This window comes from Mesocricetus auratus, unplaced genomic scaffold (assembly GCF_017639785.1).
Source record: "Mesocricetus auratus isolate SY011 unplaced genomic scaffold, BCM_Maur_2.0 Super-Scaffold_100015, whole genome shotgun sequence".
In the NCBI taxonomy this organism is placed as follows: domain Eukaryota; kingdom Metazoa; phylum Chordata; class Mammalia; order Rodentia; family Cricetidae; genus Mesocricetus; species Mesocricetus auratus.
Window position 1 is genome coordinate 26,612,806 of NW_024429198.1, and position 18,315 is coordinate 26,631,120.

At 41.5% G+C, this 18,315-nt stretch overlaps 1 pseudogene; it reads right to left on the reverse strand.

Annotated features, from left to right (window-relative positions):
• Positions 1 to 865: 865 nt before the first annotated feature.
• LOC110343694 lies at positions 866 to 16,767 on the reverse strand (annotated as a pseudogene).
• Positions 16,768 to 18,315: the final 1,548 nt, after the last annotated feature.

Genomic DNA, 18,315 nt, shown 5'->3' on the forward strand with positions numbered 1-18,315 from the left:
AAGCATGAAACGGTACTGACATTTCTAGCAGTGTTTCACTGTTCTAGAAATGTTTCAACATTTCTACTGTCATACTGCAGACATTCACTATATCTGGCTCTGACATTCTTTCTCCCTCTTTTCCTTTAGGAATCCCTGACTTGGCTTTAGATGTAAGAGACTTCGTTTACAATGTGTGACACAGTTGTCACTTTTAGATTGGGGCTCTCCACAGGCTAATATTCTGTATATTTTAACTAATTTGCTTCTGTGTTTATTCTCCATCTACAACACAATTCATATTTTCTGGTGGGTACTGAAGGGTTGCTGACACTGTGGATATAATGATGAGAACTTGGGTTCAATTAGATTATATCCACTATTAGAATTAATTGTAATTAGCATTAAATTCTCTGTAGGGCTTATCACCTAGCTAGGCACAAGTATATCACTAAATTAACATCACTTAAATTACCATTTGTGGAATAAGCTTTAATCCAATCACAAAATGATTGGTTACTCACAAAACTCCTACCATTATTGCTCTATGAGCACTATTGTTTAATCTGAAGTACATCAGCTGTACCTGATACTCTTGCTGCCTCATCTGATGACCGGGCCTCTGTAGCTGCTGCTGCCGCCTTGCTCTTGAGGCCTTAGGCATTCTCTTACTTTTAACTAAGGTTCTATCCTTTTATTCTACCAATAAGAGTTCAGGAGCCAGATGCTGGTTGAAAACCTACTACCTCAGAGCGACAGAGCTTCCTACACACCCGGGGAGATATGCCAGAGTTTAGAGGACTCCACTGGGAAAAAACACCAGTAACTATGCCACAGCCCAGATCTGAGATTGCAAGAAAATAATGGACAAAGTTATGACATGGTAAATGTTTCAAGGAACATTTATAGTTACAAAAGACACTCAGTAATCAAAGTAAGTTTCAAACACGCTGCTTGAACAAACTGTTGGGAGTTACGGCAAAGAGAAATCTCTACTGTTCTCTGATGACATTCTTAGCATTTGTGCTGTAGTAGTGAATGTTCTTGTTGACATTCCAAAATAATTAACTTAATGTTTTCCATTATGCATTCATTAAAGTTGGATAGGATCTGAATTCTTAGCAAAGATTTTGCCACACTTCACACCCTCATGGAGTTTACAGTCAGAATGAGTCATTTGACATGTTTTAAGGATTGAAGAAGTAAACTTTTGAAGACATTTGTAGTATTTCTCTCTTGTAGGAACTATATTATGTGTTGAGTAAGGATATAAAAATTAGCAAGGTCTTTGCCACATTCATCACACTTTTAGAGACTGTCTTCAGAATGAATTTTGGTTTTTGTTTTTTTATGTCATCAAAGAGATGACTCTTCATACTTTTAGAATTTCTCTCCAGTATGAACATTCCTGTGTCTCCTAAGGGATGAGTGATAATGAAAGGCTTTGTGACAGTCTTTACACTTGTATGGTTTCTCTCCAGTATGAATTGTTTGATGTTCCTGGAGACTCCTAGAACAGGAAAACCGTTTGTCACATTGTACACACTTGTAGGGACTGTCTTCAGAATGGATTGTTTGATGTCTTCTAAGAGAAAATGATGAATAAAAACACCTGCCACACTCTTCACATTTGTGAGGATTGTCTTCAGAGTGAATTATCTGATGTCGTGTAAGGGATGAAGATGAGAAAAAACACTTGCCACACTCCTCACACTTGTATGGTTTCTCCCCTGTATGGACTCTCTGATGCTTCTGAAGGTATGTAAAGGAGGAAAACCTCTTGCCACACTCTGCACACTTGTAGGGACTGTCTTCGGAATGGATGGTTTGATGTCTTCTAAGGGAAAATAATGAGTAAAAACACCTGCCACACTTTTCACACTTGTAAGGATTATCTTCACAGTGAATTCTTTGATGTCGTCTAAGGGAAAATGATGAGTGAAAACACCTGCCACACTCCTCACACTTGTATGGTTTCTCTCCAGTATGGACTGTCTGATGCTCTTGAAGGTGTAAAAAGTACAAAAATCTTTTGCCACACTCTGCACACTTGTGGGACTTGTCTTCAAAATGGATGGTTTGATGTTTTCTAAGGGATGAAAGTGAGTAAAACCACTTGCCACACTCTTCACCCTTGTTCTCTGCAGTATGAGGTGTCTTGTTCTCACTGAGGAGAGCAAGCTTAGTAAGTCCTTTTCCACTCAGTTTGCACTGGTAGAGTTTCTCTCCACTATGCACTTCCTTGTGCTTCTTAAGGCTTGAGTGATAAAGAAAAGCTTTGTGACATTCTTCACACTTGTATGGTTTCTCTCCACAATGAATTCGTTGATGTTGCTTCAGGAATGAAGGATTATAAAAACCCCTGCCACACTCTTCACACTTGTAGGCTTTCTCTCTAGAATGACTTCTTTGATGGTACTTCAGCATTGAAGGATAGTAAAATGATTTGCCACATTTTTCACACAGGTATGTATTTTCATCAGTATGGTTTTTGTGGTGTATAAAAAGTGATGAGCGTGTATTAAAGGCCTTATGACATTCTTTACACGTGTAAGATTTTTCTCCGGTATGAAGTCTCTGGTGTATAGAAAGTGTTCTGTAAGAACTAAGGGCCTTACCACATTCTTTGCACTTGTAGGGTTTCTCCCCTGTATGAATTCTCTTGCGTTGAATAGGTAGTGGCATATAATCAACAGTCTTGTTATAAATGTTATGATCATTGGGTCTTCTTCCTGGTGAGCAAAAGTTGAGATATGAACAAAGACTAGGAAATATTCTCCATACTTAATGCCTATCTCTTAAAAAGGAATCATTTACTCATACATATTGAAGCATCAGTGAGAAACTAGAGTACATTTCAAAATCTACAGGAATTTGTATAATTGATAAAATATTGTAGGTAAAAATAATCTATACTTCAAGCCAGGCGTTGGTGGCGCACGCCTTTAATCCCAGCACTCGGGAGGCAGAGGCAGGTGGATCTCTGTGAGTTCGAGGCCATCCTGGTGTACGAAGCGAGTTCCAGGACAGCCTCCAAGACAATACAGAGAAACCCTGTCTCAAAAAACCAAAAAAAATAATAATCTATACTTCTACTTGAATAAGAGCATAACCAAATTGATCCCTGAATGGAGGGAGACCACATACACAGCACGATAACAGGAGAGTTGTGTTTACACACAAAGTAGAGATGCAGAGCAGAAGTTGTAGACATTCTGTAATCTTATTTTATCATTGTGTTCCTCCATCCACCAAAATACTTAGGGAACACATATCAAATGATTATAAGTTATACACAACTCCAAAATAACACTAAATTTCAACATAAAGGAAAAAATTTGAACCTATAAAATTTTGAAAAGTTACTGTGAACTATTAAGTGCATACTCCTACTTAGACAGTTTTAATCTTTGAATGTATATCTACAAAGGGGATGCATTTTAAATCCTTGTTACTGAGTGTGTGATGAAGAAAAAATTTAGAAGGTATCTTCATCAAAGAAAAAGAACTCTGATGGGGTTACTTTTGTCAACATGAAGTGGATGCCCCAACATTGTGGGGGAACCTTGGGTAACTGTCCAGGCAGCCAGCTATTAATGTCATTGCTCACATGTTTTGGATGTTGCTTGTTTGTGCTTCCTGTTTATGCAGGTAATATTATTTCCTTCTCAAATCTCTGATGGAGTTGAGGACTTTATAGTTATAATTTTCCTTGTTACCAGATTCGGAAAAGGAATTCACTAAGGAGGTGTAAATGTACAGGGTTGAGAGACATTAAAAGACAGTTTTGGTAATGCAAGTTAGACTAGAAAGTGAATTAGGTACATCATTTTGGTATTATCAAGATAGGATAGATAATGGGGTATTTTCTCTGACTTTATCAATTGTTTATGGACTAGACATTGTTGATGTAATTATTGCCTATACATTGTATATACTTATTGTATATACTTGTATATAGTTTTTCTTATATTAGTTAAATCCTTTTTTATTTTTGACAAAAAGGGGGAACTATGGTAATACGTTGTTTGTGCTCTTACAAATCAAACTTGCCTAGAGATCAGACAGCAGAGCTAGCCACTAGTTAACCACAGAGACCAGCCAGCAGTGGCTCACACCTTTATTGAGAGGAGGAAACAGGCAGTGATAAGGCAGGTGGAGACAGGGGCTAGGACCTCTTTGGCATGAGGATTTGATAGAAGTAAGAAGTATTTCTAGTGGCTGGCTCCTTTACTTCTCTGGTCTTTCAGTATTTAGCCAGATATCTGACTCTGGGTTTTTATTATTAAGACCAATTGGAATTCATATTCCATGCCCTTGTCTCAATGGATGACAGTATAGTATTTAAACTGGACCAGCAGGACACAAAAGAAAGTGACTTTCAAATTTTGCCAAGAGAAGATAGGATAGTTCTTCAAAATTCCTTGCACCTCAAAAAATGTCTGTCAGATATTCTAGGCCTGTAATTCAAAGATGGATACCCAAAGGTTTTTTTTTCCATGTGCATTTGTGGCTTTTGTTTGGGGTTTTTTTGCCTGAATATGTGTCCATATGAAAGTGTTGGATCCGTGGAACTTGAGTCACAGATAGTTGTGAACTGCCATGTGGGTGCTGGGAATTGAGCACAGGTCCTCTGGAAGAGCAGCCAGTGCTCACAACAACTGAGCCATCTCTCCAGCTCCAACAATGTGCTTTTTTAAAATGTCTTGGGTCTTGTTCTTTTTTTTAAAGATTCATTTGTTTTTATATATACAATGTTCTGTCTGCAGGCCAGAAAAGGGCAACAAATCTCATTGTAGATGGTTGTGAGTCACATTGTGATTGCTGGGGATTGAACTCAGGACCTCTGGAAGAGTAGCCAGTGCTCTTAACTTCTGAGCAATCTTTCCAGCCCTTGCGGGGCCTTTGATAAAGTAAAAGAATATATAAGTAGACTTAAAGTTTTCCTTGGGTGTTATAAAAGGTAAATTAGATATAAAACTTTTCTGACTCACAAAGATAAAATGATAATAAAAAAATTTTCTTTCAATTTGGAAAATACAAAAGGAAACCGGATATTGTAACTGTAATGCTTACTTGGCAACTGATTTGACATATACTTTCAGTACATTAAAACTTTCCTTTTTAATTAGAGAAAAACAGGAAAACACTGTGAAATAGTCCTTCTGCACACTGTGAAGATGTGTCGCTTTCATTGTTAATAACAATAAAACAAGATGAACATGACGTTGAAAGTAGTACAGCCACGTGGTAGAGGGTAGATTAGAAACATGGGCTCATTTGAAATGTAAGAACTAGCTAAAAATGAGCCTAAGCTATCGGCCAAGCATTCTAATTAATATAAAGATTCCATCTGGAAAATTTTAGAGTGGCTACCATAATAGGAAAACAACACCTAAATATGGCATTCCAAGGTGGTGCAACTCCATTCACATGAGACCTGAGAAAGCTTTAAAACGTTTCTAAACACAAAAAAATGGAGCCCAAGGCAGCTTCTGAGTCTCACATTTCTCATGTGGTCCACAGTGCAGAGACGTGTCTCCTAGCAACTGCCTGCTCACTTGAGCTGACAGCCAAGTATCACCAGAATGCTGCATGGCGGGTCTGGAAGTTTGGTCTTAAAGATAGAAACAGTTACAAATGTTCAGAAAACACTGATCCAGATGGAAAAAAGGGACCACAAGATCTCTTCCTCGAACTGGACTCATGGTAATATTAGCTGTGGGAACACCAGACCTTGAGCAGAGACCCACTTCCCCATCAGCCTGGGAGTAGGCAGCTGTAAGACAATGTTTACTAAAAACATGTTTACTAAAAACAATACAGTGCCTGGGGCAATAAGTTCCTGAAAAGGGCTGGCCCACGGGAACTGCCCTGACCTCGACCTTTTCCAAAGACTAACTGCCTCTTCTGACACACCCAAGTCAGTTTCTGGTGTCAGAGCAGAGCCAGCCAGGGGTAAGGATAGAGCTGAAGCTTTTCTGGAGGGAGCCTTGGGAAGTTTTCTTGAGCCTTTTTGGGGCCTGCTTAAAATTTTCTTTACACCGTTGAACGAGTCTCTGTGTTATCAATCCCTGACATCCTCCGCACATTCTTGGACTCAGGCTGCACAGCGGGTGCGGCAATTAGCTATAATGCTTCTGCAGTGGCTATCTGAAGTAAAACATTTTACTAGCTCTGATGTATCTGGGACACTGGGTTTATACATAAAAGTTGATAATTTCTCTAACAAGTTGAGACTGGGAATATATCCAAATAACAGTTAGATCTAATGTGTGGTAAATATACTAACTTGAAAAAACAAAACAAAATCCAAAGACCATGGAGTCTTGCACTCACTGAAAGACCTAAATCTACTAACTGCAATGAAAGAGATCACACATAGCTATACCCATTATTGGTTTGATGGGCATCCCTGAATCAAGACTGTAAGACCTTGTTGGTCGTCCTGTACTACTACTCTTCCTAGGTATATGGTCAGGACCTACTGAACCAACTGGTGGTAAAAATGTTGAAAAAAATAAACAATCTCTGTTAAATTAGTGTACCCAATGTCCAACAGAATCTCTTCTATGTTAATGTTTTGACTCTTTCTTAAGATCAGTGGGGAATGAACTATCTAAAGTGACTCCAGTTTGCCAACTGCTCCCCATCCCCAAATTGTTTTAATCATCAGAACTGAAACTGTGGAGCCTCTGTCATGCCTGGGTCTCTGTGATGCAATAGTGGGTTTGGCTTCATGAACCCAACCATGCACTTTAGTCCATGCTCACTTTGGTGTAGAGATCCTCCTTCCACGAGCCTGCTGTCAACCTCTGCAAAGAAATGATGAAATGACCCTCAGTCTGACCAGCACTGAGTTCTCTTTCCCTGACTCTTACACTACAGTGGAGACTCAACAAAGAGAAAAACCTAGGAGATAACCATAAATAAAACACAGCTCGCTGTTGGGGAAATACAAAGCTGAAGAGACTTAAACAACCATTAAACGTCTGAGAGATGTGTATTGACAACACAGACTTGAAGAGAGACCTAAAGAATGACTCTCATAGAGTCATGTTTCAAGACACACAGGAAGCCTGCCTTTCTGTGGGATATTTGCACCCCACCTCTGACTCTGACCCCTCATCCTACACACCTGGGTGCACGGTGGCTGATGGTTGTCTCTTCACATCTGAAGGCTCTTCTCTTTGTTCCAGAAATGTCACCAGGTGTGGCTTAGGGACAGCAAGACCTATTTGTAGAAAAAGGGAACAGGATTGTTTGAGTGTTCTTCTACTAGGAATTGACATATCCCTTCCAGTGCATGGCTCATAAGGAAAGAGATGACATAATAAATGACTCCAGACAGTCAGTTTCTGACAGGACCACTACAGTACATAAAGGAATTTACAACATCCAGATTCTGAATTTCATTTACAGGGAAAAAACATTAAATCTGAATTGTGAAACAGTTTCATTGCTACACTCTTCCCCCATGGGGGTATGCTGACCAGCTTATGACTAGGAGCTTCTACCAAAATATCTCTTGTCCCCTCCTTCCAATTAAGCCTGAATGCAAGTTCCTGTTTTCTGTCCATCGTTATTGTTTAATGCTAATTCTTGTCATTGGCCCATCCTTTGCCTGAGGGCCCTGGGAATATGAGCTCCTGACCTTGGTAGTTTTCCACTGTGCCTGCTACTGGTATTTAATGCTCTGCTCTTGTTACCATAAAGACTATTCTCCTTGCAAGAATGAGTCCCTGTCTTTGTCTTCCTTTAAATCCAGCCCTTCGCCTGGATCATTGAGAAGTGTTGTAGCCCTGTAACCGCACTGTTTGCTACATTTCATTAAAAACTATACTCCATGTCTCATACCACTGAATTTCTAACAATCCCACTAGAGTGAAGGAAACATACACCCAACACAGAAAGGTTAAACACAATAGGAGAAAAAGAATGAAATGATTCTTTATTAATTTATTTTCATTTTTTATGTGCACTGGTGCTTTGCCTACACGTATATCTGTGTGAAGGTGTCAGATCTTGCAATTACAGACAGTTGTAAGGTGCCATGTGGGTGGTGGGAATTGAACCCTCGTCCTCTAGAAGGGCAGTCAATGCTCTTAACGACTGAGCCATTTCTCCAGCACCAAAATGATTCTTAATACAGAGATCTCCCTATTTTGTCTAAAACAACAACAACAACAACAACAACAACAACAACAACAACATATGGCCGGGCGTTGGTGGCGCACGCCCCTTAATCCCAGCACTCGGGAGGCAGAGGCAGGCGGATCTCTGTGAGTTAGAGACCAGCCTGGACTACCAAGCGAGTTCCAGGACAGCCTCCAAAGCCACAGAGAAACCCTGTCTCGAAAAAAACCAAAAAAAAAAACCATATGAAATTCCCTTGAGATACCACAGTAAGCTACGGATGAGATCCTCACCCAGGAAATCAAGGTTGCTGTAATTCTCCAACATCACCTCCCTGTACAGATTCCACTGAGCAGGATCCAGGTATTCCCTTTCCTCTGGAGAGAAATCAATGGCCACATCCCAGAAGGACAGCATTTCCTGAAACAAAGACCAATGAATGATACCACACTTTAATTAAAACCACTAATAATATAAATACCAGGATGCATTGGGCTGGATAGTTTCCTGTCAACTTGACATTAGCTAGGGTCATTTGAGAAGAGAGAAACATAATAGAGAAAACGTCTACCTAAGACTGTCCTGTTCCAAGCCTAGAGAATTTTTTTTTTTTTTCGAGACAGGGTTTCTCTGTGGCTTTGGAGGCTGTCCTGGAACTCACTTGGTAGTCCAGGCTGGTCTCGAACTCACAGAGATCTGCCTGCCTCTGCCTCCCGAGTGCTGGGATTAAAGGTGTGCGCCACCAACACCCGGCTAGAGTATTTTTAAATTAGGAATTGATATGAGACAGCATAGCCCACTAAGGGTGGTACCCACCCTAGACAAACGATCCTATATGGCATAGGAAAGCAGGCAGGGCAAGTCATCAGCAGTGTTCTTCTGTGGCCTCTGCTCCAGCTCCTGCCTCAGATTACAGCCTTGACTTCCCTCAGTAATGGACAGGTACCTGAAGTTGTAGTCTACAAAAACCACTTTTCTCCAAGAAGTCTTTCTTCAATGTCTTTATCACAGCAATAGAAACCCTAACACAGGCATTGTGTGCCTGGGGACACAAATCTAGATTTTTGCACAGCATGAAAGTGAGCTAGCAATTTTTCTTACACAGTTGAATAATATTCCTCAGACACATCCAAAGTGGCAACATAATCTCACACAGTATCCATCTTCAAGGAAAGACAGGTAAAAGAACCTATAAGCCCAGTTAGACACCATCCATTTAAGACAGATGAAATGTAAAACGAGTACATCCGCAGAACAAGCATTTAGGGCCATGTCCTCCTATACACCACACTTAAACACATGCTTCACAGGAGAAAGTCATGGTGAGGGAGAAGGAGTTTCTCAGCAGTTTATGTGCACAGCCATGAATGTGAGGTGAAATGAAAATAGACTCTGATGCAGCAGGTCAGGCTGTCATCTGGGTTTCGATATTTCTATAGAGTTCAGTAATGATGCAAATGATAGTGACAAGGGACATGAGAAGGAACAGGCCAGGGTAAGAACTCACAGACTGAATATCATTTAAGCATCTGGTCATGTGACAAAATAGGCAAGCATGGGACTAACAACACTGTTTGAGAATTTAAAATAAAATACACATCTTTTTGCCATTTTCCCTTTCCACCATTCCTGACAGGTATTGATGTGTAGCAAGCCGTGCAGTAATGGGGTTACAACACATCTCCATGATCCAGGCGAAGGGCTAAAGATTTAAGTGAAGACAAAGACAGGGACTCATTCTTGCAAGGAGAATGGCCTTTATTATAACAAGAGCAGAGCATTAAATACCAGTAGCAGGCACAGTGGAAAACTACCAAGGTCAGGAGCTCATATTCCCAGGGCCCTCAGGCAAAGGATGGGCCAATAACAGGAATTAGCATTTAGACAATAAGGATGGACAGAAAACAGGAACTTGCATTCAGGCTTAATTGGAAGGAGGGGACAAGAGGTACTTTGCTAGAAGCTACTAGTCACAAGCTGGTCAGCAGACTCCTATGGGGGAAGGGTGCAACATTGATGGAGGTGTTTGTGGTATTCCTAAATCATGTTTTATACACATGACACCTGTGCATCAGTGTGCTGTAGCTGATGCTATTTTCTTCTTTCCAAATTTGCTAATCTTAGAATTTATATTTTTATATTTTATTCAGTAAAGCCCCAGAATAAACTATGGGAATAGTCATACCTCATCTTTCCTTTTTATTAATACATGAAATATCAGAAAGTTATGTAATAATGAGGTACTTTACATGGTAATTTCATGGTGAAGCATTAGATACTCTCTCTTAGTTATGGTATGGTGTTGTGGAATATTATTTAAAGATGTGTTACATTTGTTTATGCTCTGGAACATTTGTTTAATGATGCAAAGGTATGTTGCATTCTTTTATGTTGCATTTGTTTAACTCTGTTAAGCTGTGATTCTTTGTCTAAACACCTGATGGTTCAATAAAGAGCTGAATGGCCAATAGTAAGGCAGAAGAAAGGATAGATGGGGATGGGAGGCAGGGAGAATAAATAGAAGGAGAAAAAGGGAAAGAGCATTAGGAGAGGAGACACTAGGGGCCAGACACCCAACCAGTCATGGGATAAGAGTGGCAAGTAAGATATACAGAAGCAAGAAAAAGGTAAAAGCCCAGAGGCAAAGATAGGTGTAATAATTTAAGAAATGTTGGCTACAACAAGCCAAGTTAAGACTGAGCATTTGTAAGTAATGATAAGCCTCCTTGTAATTTATTTGGGAGCTGGGTAAGTCCCCCAAAAGAGCTAAAGAGGCAACAGAGTAAAAAGAGCAAAGTGATCCTCAAACACAATCTTCAGGGTTTCTGAAATGTACCCCACATAATGCTAACATACATCCAGCATTTGGGGCAGCAGTACTGGGGCCTTCACCCTCCTATCACACTGTCCCAGAGCATTCACTGTTTGGGAGGTGTAGCAGGCATTATTCTTTGGGCCTCCAACCAGCTCCCAAATAATGACATGGAGACTTTTTAATTATGAAAGCTTGGCTTCTACCTCATGCTTGTCCCACCAGCTCTTATAACTTAAATTAACCTGTTTCTATTTTTCTACATTTTGCCTCGGGGCTTTTACTTTTGTTTCATTTTCCATCCTGCTTTCTCTGCGTCTGTTAGCTAGAACCTGGAGTCTCCCTCTGTCTCTGTAGCCTAGACTCCAACTCTTACTTTCTCTGCTAGAAGTCCTGCATAGCTATTGGAAATTTTGCTTTTTATTATACCAATCTGGTCCTTAAGCAGGCAAAGCAAACAAATGCAAGACATCTTCATATAGTTAAATAAATATTCCATAAACAAATGCAAAGCCTCTTTACATAGTTGAACTAATATCCCAAAATAAAGAAGTCTCTAAGCATTGGCACTCCGAGGACACTGATCAATGAAAGAAACCATTACATCTCCAACTTCTCTGCCTTACACTTCTTGATTCTTGATTCTCCCTCTTGCATGAGTTACAATTCATTAAATTTGACATATTGATGAGATCATGTGTTATTTACCTTTATCTGCCTGAAATAACTTTCAGTTTCACCAATATTGTCACAATAGGCAAAAGTGTATTTATTCTCTGAAAAATTATTGAATTAAAATATGGCATTTCCCCCTCTAGCTCCTCACTGCAATTTCTCTCATGTCCCCCAACAGGCTGTCTCAAAAATATGATGTATTCTCCTCTAATTATTATTGTAACATACACAGCATATAGCTGTATATATGTATAGGTAACTAATTATATATATGGCCAATTCTGTTCAGGGTTCCCTGTGTGCATGTTTTGAGGACTGACCACTTGTTACTGAATAAACAGTAAGAAGGCTCACCCCTGGGAAAGACTAATTCTTCCTCTCTAAGCAGTCCATAGGTGTCTATACTTCTTGGTTTAGCCATCAAATTGTCCCCTGCATGGGATCTTCAGCCACTGTCATTATTCAGGGTTTTCTCAGGAAGTCATATTGTTGGGGTATTATGGGTACAGCTTCCCTACACTTTCTGGAAGGCTTAAAATCACAGCAGACTTCCAGGATGCCTAGCTCTCATAATTGATGTACCCCCTCTCCAGAGATATTCACTGACCCTTATGTGTAGAAATTGTGGTGCTGTGTTTCTTTTGGGTCAAGGCACTACAGGATAGGAGTTCTTTACAATTTGTAAGTTTTAGTATTCTGCAATGTTCTCTGTGCTGCAGCAAGAAGTGCCTTTGATGAGAAGTGACAGGTACACTTCAGTGTAAGCCTTCAGTTAGGAACTATGATGGTTTAGGGGTATTAGCATGTTCTCCTCTATGATTAAAGCCCTAACAGGCATCAGAGGAAGCTCCCAAGCATTATGTATGTCCTCCTGGCCCTTCTAAGTTCCATTAGACAGCTGCTGCTAAGGTGAAGATATGAGAGGCAGTGTGGCTCCTGTAGAGGCATCATACCATAATAGTCATGGGACTATTTATTGCTTCTCCCTTGGAGCTTGCAAAGCACCTTCCAGCATGAAGCAAACTCACCCTTAGCCAGGAGACAATCAGGTCAGATTGAGCTCCAATCCCGAGTCTTGTGTCTGAAGGGCATGGTGTTTTCACCATTGGGAAGAGGGAGCTTATCATCACAAGACTTTGGGGACAACTGGAATATATCCTCCATAAAGAAAGGCTCCACAGAAAAATGTCTTTAAATAAAGGACAGAGTTGAGCAGCAATGAGGAGGCCAGCAGATCTTCAAGAAACAGGCAGAATGAAGGAGTTTTGTGATGAGAACACCTAGCAATTTCTCAAGGGAAGAGAAACTGGACTGTTTTGAAAAGTTCTTTGTAGCTAGTATAGAAAGTTACCACTTTTAGAAGTGAGAAAAACAGATTCCACTCTTTTTTAACCAGGGCTGTACTTCTCAACATGTGGGTCACAACCCCTTGGGAAAACCTTCATCTCCAAAAGCATTTACATTACAACATAACCTTAAAAGTACAGTTATGAAGTAGCAAGGAAAAGAATTTCATGGTTGGGGATCACCAACATATGAGGACCTGTACTAAAGGATCTCAACATTAGAAAAGGTGAGACTGTAGAACTAGCGGTCACCAAGAAGAGGGAAAATTACCAGCACCGAGAAGGGCAAGAGCCCAGAGAAGATGAAGACAGAAACATTAAACACAGAGAGAACTTGAGCAGGTCCCCAAAGCAGAATTAACTGTAAGGATCACTCCCTGTACTGCCCAGCACAGCATACCATCAGTCACCATGGGGAAGTCTCTGCTGCCCTGAGGCCAATCTCCTATGGGACACTGGGTGGAGGGCAGTACACCTGTAGACAGGGAATCAATTCGGAGAAAATTTCCCCAATACTATTTGTAAATGGCAAACATTTCAGGGGAATTTGAAACTGGCAAAATAAACTTCCTATGAAGACAAAATGCAAATAATGTCTATCCCGAGGAGGGGGGTGGACACATTGCCATTCATTAAAAATCGCTGCACATTCTTACTATAATTGGGAGGTGGATATAGTACTCCACTTGAATGGAAGCTGGTTGTAGAGGGAAGCCTGTAACAACAGAATGGACAGGGTAGATGCAATAAGAGTCAGACAAAACTGAAGACCAGCAGGACATTAGTGGGAAGTCAAAATGATATGAAAGAGAGGCCTGGATTCCTGGTCAGGATCTGAACAGTAGTGACTCTCCATTCAAAATAGACAATCTACCTCTTACATAACATAGTGCTTAATAAAATACAAATGGCAGCCATCATGAAGTAGCAGACTCCTAGATCTTTGTCCCAGGGCTTTATTCACAGAACTGTGGCATAAAACAATCACCAATTTTTGCTTCAAGTCACCAAGTTTTGCAATTGCATGACTTAGAAAGTAGATAAAACAACGGGTGTTGGTGGCGCACGCCTTTAATCCCAGCACTCAGGAGGCAGAGGCAGGCAGATCTCTATGAGTTTGAAGCCAGCCTGGTCTACAGAACAAGTTCCAGGACAACCTCCAAAACAATACAGAGAAACCCTGTCTCGAAAAACCAAAAAAAAAAAAAAAAGTAGATAAAACCATGAAAGAATATGGGAGACAAAGTATATTATCTGCTGCTTTGGGAACATGAATTATACACACACACACACACACACACACACACACACACACACACACATGTATTCTTTAAAAAAATCACATGCTTTACTTTGAACACTATATGCTTAAATGTGCTTGTGGAGTTTAATAGTCCATATCCATATATTGTTTCTGAGTATTCTTAAAGCAACAGTAAGTGGAGTGCATCCAATGAAGATTTGGGACATGCACACTCATAGATCTGACTTAGTTTCATATGCATCCTGTCACACTGACATTAGAATACAGTGACAGAAGCGGGGGAGGAAAGAGACAGGACTGCTCAACAAGGGGCACTGGACTATTGCACCTGTGGAAGAACAGCCCAACACCAGCAGTTTGCTTTACTGGTTGGATAGGGCAGTGCCCCCTGTGAAGGAGGTGGAGGGAGTGGTTTTGTCCTGGCTAACTGTGAGAAGCATCTGCTCACAGTGGAACCTCTGCTGTAAGGATGGGGGAAGCATCCCAGCTGTAGCCGCAGGGGGGAAAATACAAATACAAAACAAACAAACAAACAAACAAAAAATCAGTCAAGAACTGCAGAGTGGAAAGGAAGAAATAATGGAGTCTCAGATTAGATATGAAGGATCAAAGTGGGAGAAATAAGGAAAACCAGAAGAAAGCAGCACCAGACCATGACTGTAACTAGCACACATTATATTCAAAAAGAAAGAATATTCGTTACAAAATGGGAGATATATTCAAGCAAGGCACAAAAAATACTTCCTCAAACAGTAAATGCAATTAACTATATCACCAAATTTTAATGTCTTTAACAAAAATATATTAGTGACAAAAGTATAAATTATATGTGAAATATGTCAACAGAAGTTAAGCACATGTAGTTCTTAAGTCAGCAAAGTGCTGATTGTACGGCTCTGTCACGGTGCTCACTCTAAGAAAGATGAAGTGAGCCACACCAAGTATTTATCACATCCATGAAGTATGCTCAAGTGTTTTCTGACACAGACTGGGGTAGCCTAGGACTTGAATTTGCTATGAAGCAGGGGAGAACCAGACGGTCCTGCCTCTCCCTCACTAATACAGAGATGACAGGGATGTGCAATAGAGTGGACTGGAGTTTCTTTTCTGTCACAGGTCTGTCTACTTTAAATCACGGGAACACACACAGGTCTGTAAGTTCTCCACACCCTGCTGACCTGACACAAAAGCCTGGCAACATAAAACAAGGCCATGAGAGATTTTCGCCTGTTCCTAGGGACCACACTTCTGGACTACCTCACCAACTCAAGGAGAGATCAAGAGATGTTGACACAACCATTGTGGGCCAAGCAGACATCCTGTCTTTATGACAGTTAGTCCACCCTACATGAGGAATGGAGGACCTCTCAAAGGGTAAGACAAGCCAGCCCTCAAGGTGAGGCCTGGAGTCAGCATCTCCAGTCCCTTCTCCCTGCTGAGGATCCCTCTGTGTGTGGGCTGCATGTGTGCTGTCTCACCCCTAGTCAAAGCTTTTCTAAAGCAGCTGCCTGCTGTCTTCCAGAATTTCCCACCTGAGACCTTTGCTGTGCCTCACATTTTTCCTCTTTTAATTCTTTAACTGTCAGAGAATGTTAACACAGTCCAAACCTCAAGACCCTTACACCAGGCAGGCTAGAGTACAGGAGGGGTCAGACACCCCGTTTGCTCTAAGACACTGAGAATCTGACAGCATCCATGTGAGAAGGGCTCAGCTCGTGAAGCTGCTTCACCACCAAAGCTGCTCAGGGAGCTCCCAGCTCCACCTCAGGAGCAGGTAGTCAGCTGACCATCGTTAGCTTGCAGTCCTGGTCACCTCAGCTGACCATCGTTAGCGTCCAGTCCTGCTCACCTCAGCTGACCATCGTTAGCTTGCAGTCCTGCTCACCTCAGCTGACCATCGTTAGCTTGCAGTCCTGCTCACCTCAGCTGACCATCGTTAGCTTGCAGTCCTGCTCACCTCAGCTGACCATCGTTTGCCTGCAGTCCTGGACCTTGCGCTATCGTCTACTCCGCGCTCCCCGGCAGCTCTCCTGTCCCAGAAGCCCAAGGCGGACTCCGGCTACCCGTCCTAAGGAAACCATCTCTCAGGGCACAATCCCATCGCCCTCTCCCAGCCCTGACCTGCAACCTCCCGCGTCCCAGCCAGTTCAGCACAGCACCTCCAAGGCAGCTTCTCCGCCCTCCCACCCAGCCCAGGTCCGCCCCCTCCAAGACGGACCGCACCCCGCACGGAGCCTCAGGCTGCGCTGCACCCTTGACCAACCTTCAAGGCAAAGACGCAGGACGAATTACAGTAGGGCAGGACTCGCGCCCAACTTTGGGGAAAAAGCACTCGTGGAGACCAAAGCAGGAAAAGCTTTTCCTGAACGGCTCTCCGTGACGTCACAGTCACGTCTGGACATTTCCCAGAAGTCTGAGCGAAGGAACTCAGGGAATCCTGCGTGGTGATATTTACTATTCCTGCACTTGTGTCTGGCTGCCTGCAGTAGGCAGTGGAGGAAGGAGCAGAGTCAGCATTACAGCCATGTGCAGAGAGGCTGGTGTTCCCCTCCTGTTCCACTACACGAGATCATGAATGTGAGTCATGCCATTGACAGAAATATCAGCCTTGTAAGTTTTCTGGTACACATAATGTGATTTTAATCTCACAAGAGGATTAAAAATCACCTTGACTCCGTTTTACTTTAAATAACGCACTAATGTGGGAATGAGAAGTGTCTGTTAAAGATGATTTTGCAACACACTAATGTGGGAATGAGAAGTGTCTGTTAAAGATGATTTTGAAACCAGGCGTGGTGTATCTAGCCGTGCCTCAAGCTGCTTTCTCAGTTGTGTGACAAATGGACCGAGGATGACAGGCTGGACTGGAAAATTTAAAGAGAACTTTTATCTAAGTCAAAAGAAAAATTCAGAAGGAAAGAAAACAAAGACAAATGAAAGCAGTTAAGTGTAATGTAGGCTTTCTCTTAATAGGCAGCTCTACAAATACATACTTTTCGTACATGCATACATGCATAATCCTTGTTTGCCTGTACTGACACTGTGACCCATACATAGATCTGACAGTGTAGAGGGTTGTTATACAAAGACAGTATAATTATTCTCACATTTGCTTGCAAAGAACTCCCATAATCCATCTTGGGATTTTTCTATCTGTCCCTTGAACTCTCAACTGTTACTCTATGTAAGCAATTTAGTTTCTGTGAGAGCTCTACTAGAATTTTACCAGTGTCTCCGTGGTTCTTCACAAACTCAGGTCCACATTCACCACCAGCAGGGCTAGGAACTCATGCTCACCTCCCAAGTGAAGGGACACATCCTGGATCACAGACTCAGGACTGAAGCATAGAAAGCCCCAGTGTAGAGTTTTCCATACTTCTGCCATGAGTATATGGTGAAGTTCCAATTCCACTTAGCTATCAGCCCCTGTCTCTGGTCATCTTGTTTGCAGTTTTAATTTCTTTGTGCAATCTCTACATTGTTTATCCTGTTACTTAGAAATACATTGTTCAGTAGCCTCATTATTGTTTCCCACTTTCTGCCATATCAGTCATTTCTTGGTGAAATTCTCTCAATTTGGGTATCTGTGTATGTATCACTGTTGCACACGAGGCTGTAACTTGACATATAGTCCTGTACCATCGTGTCAGCATCTGCTTTAAGACAAAACAATCGTTTCCTTAGCCAAACGTGAGAGACCGCCCTTTTAAAAATTTAGGGGCATAAATGGCTCACATGACAGTCATGCCTCTTCAATGTGTAAGGTAACCTAGTGGGTGTAGGGGAAGTCCAAGTGTTCATTAACTTGTCCTAACTCCCAGTGTACAGGGTGGCTCTCGATGTCTCAGTGCTATGCTCACTCAGAATGCGCTGCCTCTTCTCTTACTATTATCTCTCAGGTTCAGATGGAACCCAAACTGTTCCAATTACGAAATATTTCTCCAGCTGCCTTTCAGTTTTAGCACACTTGACACTCTCTTGAAACTATCTATCATGTTATCCTGCTAGCAGCTTCTCTTGCTAAAAAGAAAAAAATTCCCAGTATGCAATTACTTGTCTCAGATACTTGTAATCATGTGGTCACTGCCAGCCCCAGTATATTA